The sequence below is a fragment of the Rhinolophus sinicus genome, linkage group LG07 (assembly GCF_036562045.2).
Source record: "Rhinolophus sinicus isolate RSC01 linkage group LG07, ASM3656204v1, whole genome shotgun sequence".
Lineage (NCBI taxonomy): Eukaryota > Metazoa > Chordata > Mammalia > Chiroptera > Rhinolophidae > Rhinolophus > Rhinolophus sinicus.
The window spans coordinates 89,206,372-89,225,472 of record NC_133757.1 but is presented as its reverse complement, the minus strand read 5'-3'; the positions used below and the strand labels follow the sequence as shown (position 1 = coordinate 89,225,472).

The following is a 19,101-nucleotide window of genomic DNA, read 5'->3' as shown; positions in this document are numbered from 1 at the left end:
TCCTGGGCTCACCCAGGCCTCAGCTCTCCTTTCCCACCACCCTCCTTCATACCTGTGCCCTACATTCTGCTCTGGGGCAGAGATTGTCAGGTGAGACTCTGATGGCCCTTCCAATTACAGGGGAATTGACGGGGTGGGGTGGAGAAATGTATATTTTTAGCCGTGGTGAAGAGAAAGGAGATCAAGAGAGAAAATTTTCTGTTGGAACTTTGCTCAGCTCCTGTTCCTGAACTCAGCAGGTACCCAGGGTCTTGAACTTGAAAAATTTGGGAATGAGAAAGCGTGAGCAAGAAAAAGCCATAGGCAGGGCTCATGGGGGTGAGGAGAGGTAGGAAAACGGTTAATGTCGCTGTCAGAATGTTCGTTTTGGAGAGGTTTGCAAAACAATGAAATGTGTTTACTGTTTGATGTTGGAAAGCTAACAAGAAATAGATACAGAGGCAGTGTGACGCTAACTGCCTTTGACACTGGCGACGGCCTTTTGGTTAGAACAAATTCACCCTATGCCGAGACGGATTATTTCACACGTCCGTTGTCTTGAGAGCCACCCTTTGCAAATATTCTAATGCCCGAGTTGCCTCATCTGTGCACTTACTGATTTATTTGAAGGCAGATTGGTGTGGAGAAACATCAGGCAGGAAGGACCCTGAAGGGTGCAGGGATTGGAGGGCGCCAGGCCCTGGGATGGGGTGGGCACTGCCCCCTTGGGCCATGCTGGGCTGATGACTCAGTCTGCCCTGCCATTGACACTCATCTCATCTTTACAACTGCACAAGGACAGAGGAACTCTTGTCCATACTTTACAGATGAGAAACATTACACAGCTGTCTAGTGGCAGAGCTGGCATTGCACCTTAAAGCCTGGACACCTGCTATTGCCTGACCCTTTCCCTGTGTTCTGCTCCTCGAGAAATGAAATCAAAGCCTCTTCCCTCTGATGACCTCAGCCAGAGCCACCCTCCCCATCTCTTGACCCACTTGGACCTGCTGTGCTCCTCTGCAGACACGCTCCGTCCTGGCCCAGCTGCAAATCCAGGCACAAATATAGGCACAGAGGTTCAAATCCAGGGACACGGGTATGAGGTTAGTCTGCCTCCTGTAATTAGAATAATAGTGCTCATTTACATTTTCCTAGCAATTTATATTTTCCAAAATATTTCAGATATATAGTTGAAAATAGGTAGCATTAATATAGTTCAGGGATGCCAATACCATTGGCTGCTTACAGGTGCCCGGGTTGAGCTCTGAGTTGAGATGGGTTCTGAGGCCAAGCTCAGGGTCAGTGGGAAAGAGTTCAGGGTTTAGTTAGCACATAGTATCTTCTATGCATACGGTGCAGTCACATTATAAGCACATTTGATTCATTCAAATGCAATCATTGAGGCTCTATACGATGAAAAGAGAGTAATTTCAAAAGTGTGGGTGATTCTACCCATCTTTACCCTCAATGAGCACATTCCCTGGCATGAGGGGGTGATGGGCTCTCAGCCCCCTCATGCATCTCCTGGTGTGGGCATCTCACCACACTAAGTGGGATTTTGGCATTTGAAAGAAATAGCAAGTATTTTCATTCAACAGATCCCCATATGTGAGCCATACTTCATCCACTCCATCTTGTTCAAACACTGGAGGACATTTTTTAAAGGCTTGAGGTCTCCTGAGGGATTTTCAAGGCGAATTTTGTTTACATACAATTCCACAAGAGCCCATCCCTGTAGAACCCATCACTCCTATCAGATGCAAAGCTGCACTGGCCGTCCTGGTAGGTGAAGGAGCACCCGACTGGAGTTTACACCTGCCAGCTCATCCATTTACCACCTTTCCAGCATTTACTACCTTTCCAGTAACTGGGCAGCTTCCTAAACTTCTCTGCAGGCCTCATTGCAGATAGAAATCAGTACCGCCAGGTAGCTCCCAGAGCCAAGTGCTGGGAAGAAGCTTCAGTTTTATTGTTCTTTCAAGTTCTTTGTTGTTGTTGTTGCTGCTGCTTTGTTTTTGTTTTTGTTTTTTTGTTTTGGTGGGGCTGAATATGCCCCAAGTGGTGATTGGGAGGAGGGCTGTGAGCTGAAGCATCTAAGGTTCTGCTGTACCTTGGTTTGTTCCGGGTGGGTGGGTGGAGCTGCACTTGATATGGGCAGAACATCCCCAGGGGGGGATGGGGGAATGCCTTGGGTCTGGTGTCCCTGGAGCTTTTAGCAGGTGGGGGAGGTTGTGGCCTGGGACCAACATCCGATGCTGGGCTGCACCACTAGGACCTGTACCTAGGCAGCTTTTTGGTTTCAAGTTCAAAATACCTTTCTCTGCAATATCTAATTGGGTTTGTTCTGTGAAACCACCTTGTGATGGATTCTTAGCCCCATTTTAAAGATAAGGAAACAGACGCAGAAAGGTTACTGACTAACCCAAATTGGCTCAGCTAGTAGGAGGTGGAGTGGAAAGATAAACGCAAGAACTTGGAAGAACTCAAAAGTTTATCTTTCCACTCCGCCTCCTACTAGCTGAGCCGATTTGGGTTAGTCAGTAACCTTTCTGCGTCTGTTATCTTTAAAATGGGGCTAAGAATCCATCACAAGTTGGTTTCGAAGAACAAACCCAATTAGATAATGCAGAGAAAGGTATTTTGAATTCGAAAAGGCACTCTCCAGAGATATTTGGGCTTTGCTTCAAGGTGGTTTTCTGTTTGTATTTTTAGGCTTCTGTTGTTGTGTATCAGATACAGAGCTAAACCTGTCACTACTCCACTTAAAATCCTTCTGCTATCGACTGAATATTTGTGCCCCTCCATGTGTTGAAGCCCTAACCTCCAATGTGATGCTATTTGCAGATGGGGCGGGCCTCTGGGAGGTAATGAGGGTTAGCTGATGTTATGAGGATGAGACCCCAAGATGGGGTTAGTATCCTTACAAAAGGAGACTCAAGATACCAATCTTTCTCTCTCTCTCACTCTTTCTCTCTCCCTCACCCCCATTCCAAGGAAAGGCCATGTAAGGACATGTCCACGGAGAGGGTCCTCATGAAGACCCCAACCATGCTAGCACCCTGATCTTGGACTTTTAGCCTCCAGAACTGTGAGAAATAAATGTTTGTTATTTAGGCCACCCAGTCCATGGAATGTGTCATAGCCGCCCGAGCTGACTAAAGCTCCTTCACTGACTCCCCATGCCCTCAGGGCAGAGACCACACTCCAGCCTAACACACAAGGCCCTTCACAAGCTGGCCTCAGTCTATCTTTCTGGGCTTACCACCCCCTCTCATTCTCACAAACGCATCCCAAGCTTCAGTTTCCCAAATAACTGCCATGCTTCAAATAACTCTTTTTCATAGTACATGTTGTTCCCTCTGTTGATGAGTGATTCAGACTTCAAGAATCATTTCAGAACTCAAAAATCATTTCTCTGTGAGGCTGAATCAATCACCCTGTTGTCTATTGCTGTGCCCATTTCTGTTGTACCGCTTATCGCATCATATTATTACTGGGTCTTTAAATACCTTTTACCCCCAATTGACAGTGGGCAGTATGAAGAGCTCTCACTTCTTTAATTAGTGCCAACCCTTACACTAGAGGTTGATAATTGTTGAGGGAAGGAAAGAAGGAAGGAAGGAAGGAAGGAAGGAAGGAAAAAAGGAAGGAAGGAAGGAAGGAAGGAAGGAAGGAAGGAAGGAAGGAAGGAAGGAAGGAAGAAAGGATTGATTATCACATGATGTGTTTATGGCTGTCTCCAGACAGTTTTGAAAGTGAGGGAAATATTAACAGCAACTTAACATGGAGATACCTACCGCATTTCCACTAAAAGCAAAGAGTTTAGATATGCCAAGGCAGTCAAAAACCTAAGGGTTTCTTTTTACCCATCCACCTGACTACTCAGTTTCTTTTATGCCCCCACCGAGTAAAAGCAAGCCTGGAAACCCCACTGAAGCACTTCTTTGCAAAAAGAATTAAGGATAGAAATATAGCACTCACAATCATGATTAAGTTGAAACACTGATTATATTTGATTTTATGCCATTTAGAAACCATCTACTGAACTTGAGGTTAGCTTGGTATCCAATGCAAATTCTTCCAATATCCCCTTAAAAATACCTACAAAGATACTGAGAGAGGAAAAAATAAAGAAAGAAAGAAAGAAAGAAAGAAAATTTACAACAAAGAAAATTGATAGAGCATTATGGGAAAGTAGATGGAACTGTATTAGGGAAAGAAATCTAGCTAAGCTTTGCCTTATGATGTACAAGTCTCTGTGCCACGTGAAACAAAGACTCTTTAATTTAGGAAGACAGTTCATATTTTCCCCATTGTCTGCTCTCTGACTCAGAGACTCAGAAACTCAGGTCTACGCCAAGCATGAATCTGAGGAGCCATCCCTTGGTGCTGACCTGGGTTTAGGCCAGAGAACTGTTGCCTAATGTCTTGCCCTCTCCCATTGGTCCCCAACCCTGAATCTTGCATCTTTCTACATCTCTTTGAAACCACTCATCAGAAGTGCAGGGCAGCTAGGAAATGTACTTTCTTATGTATCCCAACCATTTAGCTTATAGAGAACAAGGCAAGTAGAAGCAGGAGAAGACGCCTTGTAGGTAAATTATGGCATTATGGTAAACTTTGGCATTTAGATTAGAGGTTGCATGCACAAACCCAGAGACAACAACTTTAGGTCTGGGAAAATGAGGATGAGAAAATTTTCCTCAATTGGAAAAGAACAGGGAAATATCTATTCTCAAATCTTCAACAAATGAATAATACAGATTTTAATTTATTTGAAGATGAATAAAGGAAAATAATTCAATGAAAGAAAAAATGCTATAAAAGAGAAATGAAACAGCATCTATGACCCAGAAGAAGAACTTAGCTCTGAAAAGTGATCACCTCCAGGCATCAGAAGAAAATTTTTGGAAATTTGTATTCTCAATAGAATACAACAAGTCATCGTTACCTCTTACAAAACAGAATGAAAAGAAGTCAAGATTTAAAAGACAATGGTGGAAAAGACTAGACATGGAGGGATTATAAAAAGCACCTTTTAAAGCATTTTTGAGTTCTCAAGAAAAAGAAATCTACAAAGGAGTGAGACTCAGAAAAAAGAAGACAATCGTAAGGTAAGAAGAACTGAAGAACAGAAAGCCAATGTTGCTTTGTAATTAAATTCTTGTATCTGCATTAAAATCAAGAGACTATACTTGTGGTCCTATGCTAATTGGAGGGTCCTAAAGATCTCCTATTAAACTGAGGTCCTTCTAAGAGGCTGAATGGTCTTAGGTCAATAATACTCCTCGCTTCCCAGTAGAAATAAACAAAAACCCTCTCTGAATGAAAATAACCCTACTAGAGTTTAACCAAATATGAACTCAAAACAAAAAATTTTAACCCACAGGGAAACAAGCTACCATAATTGAGAATCAGCAGAAATAAAATACAAACATTACAAAAAACTACAAAACTCTGATGAAAGAAATCAAAGAAGAACTAAGTAAATGGAGAGATATCCCATGTTCATAGATAGGAAGACTCAATATTGTCAAGATGTCAATTCTTCCCAACTTGATCTATAGATTTAATACAATTCAAATCAAGATCCCAACAGATTGTTTTGTGAATATCAACGAATTGATTCTAAGGAGGACTAACACTACTTGACTTCAAGACTTGACATAAAACCACAGTAGTTTAAAAAGTGTGGTATTTGTAAAAAAAAAAAATAGATAGATCAATGGAACAGAATAGAAAGTCCAAAAACAGACCCATACAGATATAGTCAACTGGTTTCTGACTAAGGAGCAAAAGCAATATCATGGAAAAATGACAAAAATGTTGCTAGAATAATTGTTCATTCTTGCAAAAAAAATAAGAATCTAGACACAGACCTTAAGCTTTACACAAAAATTAACTCAAAATAGATCATAGTCTTAAATGTAAAATGCAAAACTATAAAACTATTAGAAGATAACAGACGCTTTTTAAAATATAATATCAAAGGCATGATTCACGGAATAAAGAATTGATATGTTGGACTTCATTAAAATTAAAATCTTCTGCTTTGTATCATACGCTATCAAGAGAATGAGAAAACAAGCCACAGAGTGGAAGAAAATACTTGCAAAAGATATATCTTATAAAGGACTGCTAGCCAAACTATACAAAAACTCATAAAACTCAATAATAAAACATTTTGCCTTAAAAAATGGACAAAAAAATCTAACAGATACCTCATGAAAGAAGATATGTAGATGGAAAATAAGCATATGGAAAAATGTCCAACATCATATTTCATTAGGAAATTGCAAATTAAAACAATAATGATATACCACTACACACCTATTAGAATGGCCAAAATCCAAAACACTGACAACACTAAATGCTGACGAGGATGTGGAGCGATACAAACTCTCATTCACTGCTGGTGGGAATGCAAAATGGTACAGCCACTTTGGAAGACAGTTTAGCAGTTTCTTAAAAAACTAAACCTGCTCTTGTCTTATGACTCAGCAATCACACTCCTTAACACTTATCCAAAGGTGTTGAAAATTTAGGTCCACACAAAAACCTACACATAGATATTTATAGCTGTGTGATACAGACTTGCCAAAACTTGGAAGCAACCAAGATGTCCTGCAGTCGATGAATGGATAAATAAACTGTGGTACATCCAGATGACGGAATATTATTCGGTGCTGAAAAGAAATGAGCCATCAAGCCATGAAAAGAAATGGAGGAACTTTAGATGTATATTAATAAGTGAAAAAAGTCCATCTGAAAAGCTATGTACTGTATAATTCCAACTATATGACATCCTGGAAAAGGCAAAACTATGCAGACAATGAAAAGACCAGTGGTTGCCAAACGTTCAAGAGAGGGAAGGATGAATAGGTAGAACACAGAGGATCTTTAAGGCAGTGATGCTATTTCCTGTGGTACTATAACGATAGATCTATGTCATTATACATTGTCAAAACCCATGGAAAATACAACTCCAAGAGCGAATCCTACTGTAAACTATGGACTCTGGGTGATAATGACGTGTCAGTACAGGTTCATCAATTGTAACAAATGTACCACTCAGGGGTGGATATTGATAGTGGGAGAAGCTATGCTAAGTGAGGGAAGGCGGTTATGTGGGAAATCCGTATTTGCCCCTCAATTTTCCTCTGAAGCTAAAACTGCTCTATAAAATACAGCGCATTTTTTAAAGTATATACTTACCTATTATTTATGGACCCCACCCAGATGTCACTTTTACCAGAACCTGCCTCAAAACTTGGATATCTCCCAAATTATACCTCACGCAGGATCTTTTTTTTTTAAATTCACACCTGGACACACTGTAGTAAATCTAAAAACACTAAAGAAAAAGAAAGCTTTAAAAGAAGCTGAAGAGAAGAACAGATCATCTACTTACACTAGCACTAAACTCCTCAGCAGCAACATGGAAGCCTGAGGACAAAGGACTACTCCCCCCACTGGGAAATCATGCAGCGCTGATGGCTGTGTAAGAGGGCACATCCGCTTTGAAAGGGTGGCATTCTGAACATGCACATATCCTATCCCCCAACAATTCTACTCCTAGTTAGACGGCCAGAGAAACTGTTAAAATGTCCCTCAGGAAACATGGGCTAGAATGTTCATAGGCACAAAAATATGAAAACCACCAAATATCCATTAACAGGAGCACGGCCAAATGAACGGTGATACACTTACGCAATGGAGTATTACATAGCAGGTAATATGAATCAACTACAAATGCAAGTCAAAACTGAAACGGATCTTATAAATACAGCAGTGGGTGAAAAAAACTAAGTCACACTGCATGATCCTATTTTATGAAGCCATTGAACACTATACTGTTTTAAGATATGTGCTTGTGGTAAACTATTTTTTAAAAACAAGAGCATGACAAACACAAGTTAATCATGGTGGTTACCTATGGGCGTGAGGCAAGCAAAGGAGTACCTTTAATGCAATAGTTAATATTCCAGTTCTTAAACTAGATGGTAGAGTGAGTCATGAGTTCTCGTTTTACTATCACGATTCATAACTTATATGCAATATATATGTATTATAATTTATAATACATATATTATAATTTATATGCTACGTGAATTTTTTTTCTCATTAAACTTTGTATTCAATGGGTCTCAGAATTCTGTGACAGATCTTTAGTCAAGTTGTTTCCATTAAAAAGGACTGATTTTAAAAACTAATAACTTAAAAACTGCCATACAGAAAGAACAAATGGTCCACAAAACATTTTCCTTTCCTTCTGAAGGTTTTACGATGCATTGTCATCATTAACCAGTCTTTTACTATTACACTTAAATGGCCAATTGAGACAAACAGGTCTGTGACCGTTCTTCCACCGCTGATTAAGACTGAGGTGGCAGGTATTGAGGGTAATATTCATTGAGACTTCTTACAGGAAAGTTTTAAATGAAAGAGAAATTGTAAGAAATTTTCAAATACGATATCAGCATTAAACAACGACAGAAATAAACAGCCGTCCTGATTCTGCTAAAACACAAACAGCACTATGCAATGCACATTTCAGAAGCCTTTTTTAATACAGTCAGGCACCACTTAACGATGGGCATATGAGAAATGTGCCGTTGGGCAATTTCGTCATTGTGCAAACATCACACGGTACACTTACCTAAACCTGGCTTGTATAGCCCACCGCACATCTCGGTTGTACAGGATAGTCCATTGCTCCTGGGCTGCAAGGCTGTACAGCATGTTACTGTGCAAAACAACACGAGATTAAACCAAGCACAAGAGAAAACAACATAATCAAGAGACATGGTACACATGAGCCTGTTGCCGAGGTAACACAGCATACAGTTTCACAGCAAACTTTTTTTATACAGTCCACTCCAAAATAAGGGTAAAAAGTCTAGTATAATAAATACAGAAACCAGAAACTTGGATATTGTCATTATCAAGTATTCTGTACTGTAGATAGTTGTGTGTGCTCTCCTTTTATACGACTGGCGACAGAGTAGGTGTGTTTACACCAGCATCATCACAAACACATGAGGAAGCTGTTGTGCTAGGACGTCACTAAGAGATGAATGTTTTCCATCTCCATTATAATCTTACAGGCCCACTGCAGTATATGCATTGTTCAGCACTGACCACATCTTAATGCAGTGCATGACTGTAAATGGAAAAACCCAAAGAAATGAATACAAAGAGAGAGCACATTATGATTATGGAAGACAGTGAATGGAAACAAACATAATTGGTGTTCCTGAAGGGGGGAAAAAGAAGTATAATACATGGAGCGGCAATAACCAAAGATAAAACTGAAACCTTTCCTGATATAAAAAACAACCGGATGTGCCAGACCAAAAGTAGTCACTTACAACGAACTAAAAAAATGATAGACAAATGCCTTAGTGAAATTTTTAACTTCAAGAAGAAAACAAAAAATCATATAAAAATCTAGTCGAGGGAAATAGAATAGCTCCCCTAAAAAAAAAGGATAGCAACCTAACCTCAGAATGTAATCCGAAATTTAAATGCCGTAGGCAATGAAATAACAGCGACAGAGTTTTGAAAGAAAAGAGTTACTACCTGAGAATTCTGTGCCAGTTAACTTAATTATTTACATGTGATGGCAACAGAAAATAGTCTTAATATACAAGGACACAAAAATAGACCACTCACAAAATCTTTTTGAAGAAAATAAAAACCAGTTAAAGACAAAAGGGCTAACAAAAAAAAATGAATTAAAATAAAGAGCTCAATAATCAGGAAGGCATGCTATAAAAAGACTAGTAAATATTGAAATCATTAAGACAAAGATTTAAATGAAAGCATCTGCTCTGAATGTAGTCACAAAACAAAAGGAAATGTGAAAAAGTATCAAAAGACATATCATGTAAAATTATAGTAAATACCAATAATTAATTAGTCCATATCTTATAGAATAAATTGACATATACTCTGGGTAAGAGAACGATTGACAGAAGAACATAAAATGTTAATTTCTAAAAAAAATTACATAAGAAAGCATTAGATAATATTAGATAATGTTGATAATATTATATATTTAGATAACATTAGATAATACTTATTTGACATTGATAATTAAAGAAAGTTAGGGGACAAGTACATACTTTCAATTAAAGATAGTCACTAGAGAAAAAGATAGATGAAGGGCTAATTCATTTACCAAAAATAAAACAAAGGATATATATTTTAAGTATAAAAATGGCCAATAAAAACAAGATGAAAAAGTAGAACAAAACTCATTTGTGATAGTAGTAAACAATAGTATGATAAACTCATCTACTGAAATTGAATTTTTAAAAGATTGGATTGGATTTTAAAAAGAATCCAATTATAAATTATCTTAAAGACATACATTTAAAATGACGTAGAAAGGGTAAAAATAAAAAGATGAACAAGAATGTACTAGGCTAATGTGAACAAAGAGAAAGCCATAGATTAATATTAAAGTAGAACTCAAAGCAGTACGCAATAAACAAGATAAAGAGGCTCGTATTTTACTGATAAAGGGCAAAATCCACAATGCAGATAAAATAGTATAAAACTTCTATGTTTTGGACAACATATCAAAATATGGGAAACAAATACAATTCAAAGTACCAGGAGAAGTTGGAAGAAATACATTAGAAGTCTGAGATTTCTTAACACATATTTTAGGGCCTTGGTAGAACAATAGGAAAATAGAAAAATCTGAATAATGTAATTAAGATTTGATTTAAATTCTTCATTAAACCTGGCATTTTATAGAAAACACACTTCATTTTCCAGTGTCCATGAAAATGTATAGAAATTGACCATACAGTAGACACTAAAGAAACCTTCAAATTTGTTCAAAAGCAAAATGACCATCCTTGTTCTCTGTTTTACTCTGTAAGACTAAAAAGTCAATGAAGATGCACCCATACAACATGTCAATTGGAAATTGTAAAATATTATCCTAAATAATTATGGAGGTAAGGAGGAAATCAAAGGTACACTTAGAGAAAGCTTGGATAAAAGGAGAGACAGACATGTTTCCCAATAAAATGATTCAACATTACAAAGAGGGCAATTCTTTACTAAATTTAATTTACAAATTTTAATGTCATTCTAGAATTTATGTGTGCGTGTGTGTGCGCGCGCGTGTGTGTATGCTTAAATTGACGGGCTTTATTTTTATAATAAAAAAGATTTTGTAAAATAAGAATAATGGAGGGGAGACCATCACTATAAATTATTAAAATAAATGATAATGCTAAAAACTACATTTAAAGAAGCTCTCCACAAGTTGAGGTGATCTGCCAGTGACTAACTACTTTATAGAACAAAATTTAACACTCCGTGGAGTAAGAAAATAGAATCCAGAGTCTCTAGCATATAACATCCATAATATCCAGTAATCAAACACTATTGGATGTGCAAAAAAGTAGGAAAATGTGACAACAACAACAAAAAAAATCAAAAAATAAAATAGTCAATAGAAATAGACCTATAGACAACACAGGTATTGAAAAGAGCTCTTAAGTTACTATTTGAAAGGGATGGGGCTAAGATGAGATGACTAGAAGCACTTGCTTTGGGTATAAAATTTAAGGAGGTGCCCCAGAAACCCAGTTATCAAAAGAATATAATGCAGTATTGTAACAAATCAAAATTAGTGCAAAAGAAATCCATGATGTACAAAACCCCCAAAATTTAAATAAAAGTTGAATTTATAATGATGCCAGGATAAGCCTTATTTGGAACCAGCAAGGGGAGGGGGAAATCAAAAATAATGATCCTGTCTGTACTTAAAATTTTTGTCAGGAAGGAAATGATAAAATATCAAGCAAAATGTTTCCAAATCTGAATAAAACACTTTTTGCAAAGCTCAGCAAAACCCATGCAGGACAAATAGAAAGAAAACCTCACTGAGGTATATCATAATTAAATTGGCTGGGAAAAAAAAAAAATGATAAAAAAAATCTAAAAACCAACCAGAGAAAAAGACACGTTGCAAACAGGGGAACAGCAACAGTGGTTTACTTCTCATCTGAAAAAGAGAGAGAACAGAAAACAACATAAGGGTTGTTTCAGCACTTGGAAGGTGCTGAAAGGATTAAAGCCAAAAAAACCTCAACAGAGATTCTAAACCTAGTGAAAATATATTTCAAAACTGAAGGTAAAAGAAAGACATTTTCAGTCCGTTGAAAGCAGAAAGAATTCATCACACACAGATCCCCACCACAGGAAATGCTGAAGGAGGTTATTCAGGCTAAAGGGATGTGATCCCAGGCAGAAATTTGAATCCCTAGGAAGGAATGAAGAGTGCTGAAAATAGTAAATATATGGGTAAGCTTTTATATTATTATTTTTCTTAGAGTCTTTAAAAGAAAATTGAGTGAAACAAAGTAATAATGTACTGTGAGGGTTATAAAATATGTAGAATTAACTATATGACAACAGTAGAACAAAGGACATTAGGTATAAATGGAATTATACTTTTTGTAAGATTCGTACATTAAACAAACCATGGTATAATACCAATTTCAAGTAGGTTATGATTACACTAATGATGCATGTTATAAACTCTAGACAAAGAGTTTTGTAAAAATACGAGGACATATAGCTATAAAGTAAATAGAGAAGATAGATTAAAATATTTAAAAATACTTTATTAGCCCAAAAGGAGGCATAAAAGGAGGAAGAAAAAAAGAAGAACAGAAAGAAACAAATTTAAAAGAGACAAATAGCAGGATAATTCTCAGTGGCCACTGACGTAGTGGTTTGAGACAGACCAGAGTTTGAAACCTGGTTCTACCACTTGCCCTCTGCGTGACCTTGGTAAATTGTCTGAACCTCCCTAAGAAGTTTCCTTATCTGTAAATAAAGTACTTGTGCGCCAAGATTTTGGTATGAAATTTTTTAAATCATGCACATAAATCCCTTAGCACAGTGCCTGGCCTTTAATAAACCATCAGTAAATAAAAGCTGGTGTCAATACAAAGGAACTTGGTAGAAAGTTGAAAGAAAAGCATATGAAAGATGAGGTGCGAAAGATCTTTAAGTCTCTGATTGTATGTTGATAGCTCTATGAAACCTTCACTGACTCCTTCTTGAAGAAATAATTGATCCATCCTCAGGGCTCCCAAAGAATTTTATACATAACTTTATGATAGTACTTGTCAAATTTGATTATAGTTACTTGCTTTAATTAAACTTTTTTTTCAGATCATTGTAAATTCACATACAGCTGTAGGAATGGTAAGAAATCCTATGTACCCTTTATATGGGAACAGTTTCCTACAGGGGAACATCTTGCAAACCACCCTACGATATCACAATCAGAATGCTGACACTGATACACTCAAGACACAGAACATTGCTGTCCCAAGATTCCCTCATGTTGTCTTTATAGAGACACATCCACTTCCCACCTACCACCTCCCTTAGCCCCTGGCAACCACTACGCTGTTTTCCATTGTCATTTCAATAATGTTTAAAAAGGGAATCATACAGCGTGTGACCTTTCGAGATTGGCCTTTGTTCACTTATGGTTCACTCACGTTCTTGAATCTGTAGGATTCAAATTTCACCCAAATTATGAAGTTTGCAGCCTTTTTTCCTAAAAATCCATTTCAGACCCACATTCTTTCCTCTATTCCCTTGGGATGCCAATGAGCAAATGTTAGATCTTTCGTTAGAGTCCCACAAGTCCCTGAGACTGTTCATTTTTTTTCAATCTATTCTCTCTCTGCTGTTCAAATTGGCTAATTTCGTCTTTCCCCGAAAATAAGACCCAGCCAGACAATCAGCTCTAATGCGTCTTTTGGAGCAAAAATTAATATAAGACCCAGTATTTTATATTATATTATATTTATTATATTATATTGTATTATATTGCATTGTATTGCATTGTATTATATTGTATTATAGTATATTATTATGTTATATTATATAAGACCTGGTCTTTGCTCCAAAAGACGCATGAGAGCTGATTGCCCGGCTAGGTCTTATTTTTGGGGAAACACAGTTTTGATTGCCTACCTGCCTGTGACAACATTCCAGAAGGAGAATGGGAGCACCGCCTGTACTGCTGGGTGTGGGGAGCAGTCCAGGCTCCCCACCTTGGACACTCAGGTGGGCAGGGACTCCTCATGATAGTGGGGCAGGACTGGGAGTCTGGGCGCTTCACCAGGGCTCCGCTGAAACCACCCCGGCTAGGAGGACGACGACGGGTGGGAATGCCTCTCTAATCCTCTGTGCGTGGTGTCTCCTGACGGAATTCCTCGATCTTCACCACACCTCCTCCCACACCACTCCAGCTTGAAGTGGGCACCTCATGACAGCCTGGCAGGAGTGGGAATGTTGGGTCCCGCTCAGCCTGTGATGGCAGGATCGGGTACAGTTGCTTCTGTGCTGTTTGTCTGCATACAGCAGTGACTGTCTAAAAGTATTATGTTTTGCTAGGGTCTCCTCTTCTGTTCCTCTGACTAGAGAGCAGATTCTTGTGGGGTTTTTTTGTTCTCTGCACCTGTTGGCTTGCCTGAGTTGCCAGTGTCCTCAGCTCCAAGTCTGGGATACACCGGACAATAAGAAAACCCAGGGAACTCACCATTGTCTTTCCTCAGGTCCCGAGAGCCCTTACATGGTGTGCCTTCTTTCCTCACCCTTTCAAAGCCTCCTTATGTTTGTTTCATATGTAATATCCAGGGGTTTTCATTGTACTTAACAGGAGGAAGAGGGAAAAATACACGTGCTCCATCTTCCCGGAAGTGCCAGTACTGAATTGCACTTCGTTTTCTGCAGTTTCCTCTCCCGGGGGAACGCTTCGAGGGCAAGGAGCACACTTGATTCATTTCGGTTTCCTCAGCACCTAGCCAAGAGCACATGTCCCATACATTCTGTCGAATGGACGTGTGGATGAATGTAGTGCCTAAGGGCCTGGGACTAACCCTCTGCGGGGCCAAGCCCTTTTCACTCTGCCTTATAGCCTTTCCGATACTGAGTCTGCCTGGAGTGCTAAGCTGCATGCACATTGCAGGGACCCTGGGATTTCCTCGTTCTCTGCCAAGAGCTTGCTCTCAGGTTTGACTGTGTGCTGTCAGAAAGACTAGGAAAGCAGACCAGAGACAAGGCAAGAGCAAAGGCCAAACTCTAAAGAGTACGGAGGGCACGCCCTGCAGCAGGAAGTTCCCAGATGAAGAAAACACCGGAAACCCTTCAGAGGGATTGTGCCCGGCTGTTTCTATCTCATCTCCCCGTTTGCTGCTGCCTCCGAAGATGCTCGTTAGAGTCCGAGAAAACAAAGCGGGGAAGCTTTGGGGATTCCCCAAATTGAAAGAAAATTGCATCTCAGGAAAATGTGCACACACACTTGCATCCACACAGCATACTCAAGGTGTGAGTTACATGCGTTCCCACGTCACTGGGTCACCTACTCAATTCCAGTTCCTGCACTGTTGAGACGCACCAAAGTACAAATCAGCCAACAGAAATAATGAACGGCTTTAGTGCTTTTATCCACCATGTACATTGTGTTAAGTCCCTCAGAGAAAGTGGTAAGGCAGTCCTCCCCTCAGGGTGCAGGGTGCTCAGTCCCTATCTGGGGACTTGTGGGCCAGCCTCACCCCTCTGTGATATTATTCAAAAGGACAAATCGCAGAATGAACTGCTTTTTAACCAAGACCAATCAACCTCACACCCCCCACACCCCATCCCTCAGAGAGACAGATACGATTAAATCAGGCCTGTGCAATAGAAACATAATGTAAACCACACAGGAAATTATAATTTTTCTAGTAGTCACTTTACAAAAAGGAGAAACAAATAGATGAAACTAATTTCCGTAGCATATTTTATTTAACCCAATAGATCCAAAATGCTACCATTTCAACAGGTAACCAATATTTTAAAAAATTATTGAGATGTTTCCATTTTTTGTACTACGTCTTTGAAATCTAGCGTGCATTTTACATTTACGGCACATCTCAGTTTGGACTAGGTCATTTCAAGTGTTCAACAGTGGCACGTGGCTAGTGGCTCCCATATTGGATAGTACAGATCTAAGTCATGAGTGAATAAATGAGTGAGGGAATTAATTAATTAATTAATTAATGACTCTGAGACCATTGGCCAGCACCTCGGGCCTATCACACATGCTGGCTGGTGATGGGCAAGCAAGAGCCAGAGACTTCAGCTATTACTAGTGTGAAAATATCCTGCCTTACTCGTATAGTAATTCACTCCCTTCCAGAGTTCTTTCACGCGTACACTTTGGTCCTCGTAATAGCCTGGGAAGGGAGGGAGTCTCAGGATGCCAGGCCTGGCAGACAGCCCCATCCTGCCACCCTCTCAGTTGTGGGCCAACAAAAATGTACCCGAACCACCACCATGAGAAATCCTGTTGAAACTCTCTCCTCTCAGGCCTCCATGGCAGGAGATGCTCACCTCCACAGACTACATTCTCGGTGCTGCACGCCTTATTTACCTGGAGAGGGGCACCGGGCCGTGTTTGGATTCCAAAAGCAGCCAGTCCCATGGGTGTTCCGTGGAGGAACTGCCTTCCTGGAGCGGGCAATAATTCTCAACCCTGCACAGCAAACTGCACTCTACAGTTTCCCAAGGACTTGCACACACATCTTGAAGTCCTCCCCTCCCAGGACCAGGCCAGACCAGCCAGGCCTCAGCCTGGAGGTTGATTCCAGGAGGGAGCCTCAGATTTCAGGGTGGAATCGGGCAGGGTGGTTGGTTCACACTCACTCGCTGGCCCTTGCCAGGGTGGAACACAGGCAATGGCCAGCGAGTGAGTATGCACACTTGGTCATGAGACCCAAAATCTGTGTTTGTGGGGAACTGGAAGAAGGCCAAGGTGGCTGGATTGTCACAGCCCGAGGGGAAAATGGAACAAGATGGGGTAAGAGAGGGAGGCAGACCTCGTGGTGAGCCACGTGGGCCTGGGAAGTAAAATCAATCCTAGAAATTCCATAGGGACAAAAAGCAGATTAGGGATTGCCCGGGGCTGGGGGAGGGGGACAGCGAGGAGTTCCTGCTTAAGGGTGTGAGGTCACCTTTTGGGGTGATGAAAATGTCCCAGAACTATATCGTGGTGATGGCACAACATTGTGAACATACTGAGTGCCCCTGAATTGTACACTTTAATATGGTCAAACCGATGGACCTGACGTGTGTTTCATCACAATTGAAAAAACAATAGTGCTGAAACTCAAAACTCGCGGTTTCTGAGGAAGTCCAGCTCCCCTTCCCCAGCGGCCAGACCCATGCAGCCCAGTGCAGACTTTCCCATGGGCTGAGGACATCTTTTAGAGAGAGCCCCAAACCAGCAACCCCTGATGCCCTGTCATGCGCTCACAGAGAGACATTCTACTCACAGCGGAGCTGCCTGGCCAAAGAAACCGAAAATCACTAACCGGCAAGTCTGGGAGATTTCATGCATTCTGTCTCCGACAGGAGAGCAAGGAGCTTGTTCAGCAGATGAATGTGATATTCAGAGTAGCATCCGAACGTACTAACTCCCGTCCTGGGCTTATTAGGGAACTTTAATCTTTGAAATTTGTAAACCCTTCTTGACGTTATTTATATGTTCAGCTTGTGCTGCATCTCTTGGGGATAGAGTTGCATAAATTTACACTACTCACTGGGCAAAGCGGGATTCCCTTTAGTTCTCCTAAAACTATCTCCCGTCAGATTTTATGGGGATGAAAGAGAAGGGGGAATGTAGGTCTAAGATGTCAAAATTTGAACCTTTCATCTCATCCTCCGTCAAACTTGATCTTTCCAGATCTTTCTCATTATTCCTCCACCCCTCTTGATCATTTTGGGTGCCTTCCCTACAGTTCTTACCTATTTATCCTCCTTCTCTCTGAAAAGGGAGTAATTAGAATCTCCTGGAATACTAGAAGGAGAGCTAGAAGCAGCAGCATCGACCCTTCCTGGATCTACCATATGCCTGGCCCACCAGAGGCATCAGTGAATTTAATATCCGCATCTTTAATTACACATTCATTGGAGCCCCACAATGTGCTCGGCGTGGAGAAGACGAAAAGAAGACTGTCTCAGGGCAGATTAGATTTTACACACACACTCTCATGTTCTCACTCACACACACGCACACCACGCAGGATAGTTACCCTCAGGCCCCCTGCTGAGAAAGCCAAAAGCACAGCTGTTCCTTCTGCAAGCCTCCCACTCACCCCAATACCTCCTAGAAATTCATTAACCTGGAGAGAAGTTTCCACAATGACATGGAGGAAAGGTTCAAGCTACAAACACGTTTGGAAGCGTTAACATCGTGGCTTTCACTCTCTCACCCCATGGTGCCAATGAGCAAGTGGTAACTTTATTTTTAAGTCTAAGTCCAACTCTCCCGTCAACTGTAACCCCTGGGAAGCAAAGCCTCTTTGCCCCGAACTCCCCTTGTAGACACCCTCACCCACGTGTCTCGGACTTGCAAGACTTTGGTTCAGTGTATCCCCTGTGTCTTTCTCACTTGTCGCCCTGGAAACCTCCTACTGGCACCTTCAATGTCTAACTCAAATGGTCACCACCTCTGTGAAGACCTCCCGGGACCCCTCGATGGTATCGCAGCCTTTTGCAACAGGCCCCTACATGACAATGGTCACATCTCATCATCATGGCTGACCCCTCACTAGATGGTGATCTCCCCAAAGATAGGGACTGTGTCACTCATCTCTGTCTCCCTGCAACATCAAATACTATGCCAGAAACAGTAAAAAGTTGATTTTAGAATGTGAGATAAATAAATCACAGAAGTTAAAAGGGCATGTTCCTTTCTGCTGGTGGGAAAGTTGTTGGCATCTGAGTGCAGCTCCCCAATTCCCCCATGCCCGTAAATCCCAGCTGGCACTTGGGCTTTGGCTCTATAAGAGAACATGATACCGAAGACTGTAATCGCCAGTGAGAGATGGATTGCTTTCCTGCCCCACCTTATGCACCCTCACTTCCTTCAGCAGTGTTGAGACCCTGAGTTTGGCCACATTGGCTCAGACCTGGCACATCCAGCCCAGTACCATTTCCAGCAAGAGCCTCAACAGCTGCTGTCACCGAGAGAGGCACACGGGATGATTCTGACCCGTCTTCCGGGTGACCTGGCCTCTGCCTGTG

The 19,101-nt window shown here is 40.7% G+C and overlaps 1 long non-coding RNA gene across 1 annotated transcript in view; it reads right to left on the bottom strand.

The window, feature by feature from the left end:
* Window positions 1-286: 286 nt before the first annotated feature.
* The window catches only part of LOC141572819 (uncharacterized), a 98,816-nt gene continuing 80,001 nt past the window's right edge, over window positions 287-19,101 (bottom strand). Inside the window, exons 2-3 of the long non-coding RNA XR_012498309.1 lie at window positions 8,639-8,725; window positions 287-1,095 (exon numbers count right to left, since the gene is read on the bottom strand). This is a non-coding gene — a long non-coding RNA (uncharacterized LOC141572819). The remainder of the gene's footprint in view (window positions 1,096-8,638; window positions 8,726-19,101) is intronic.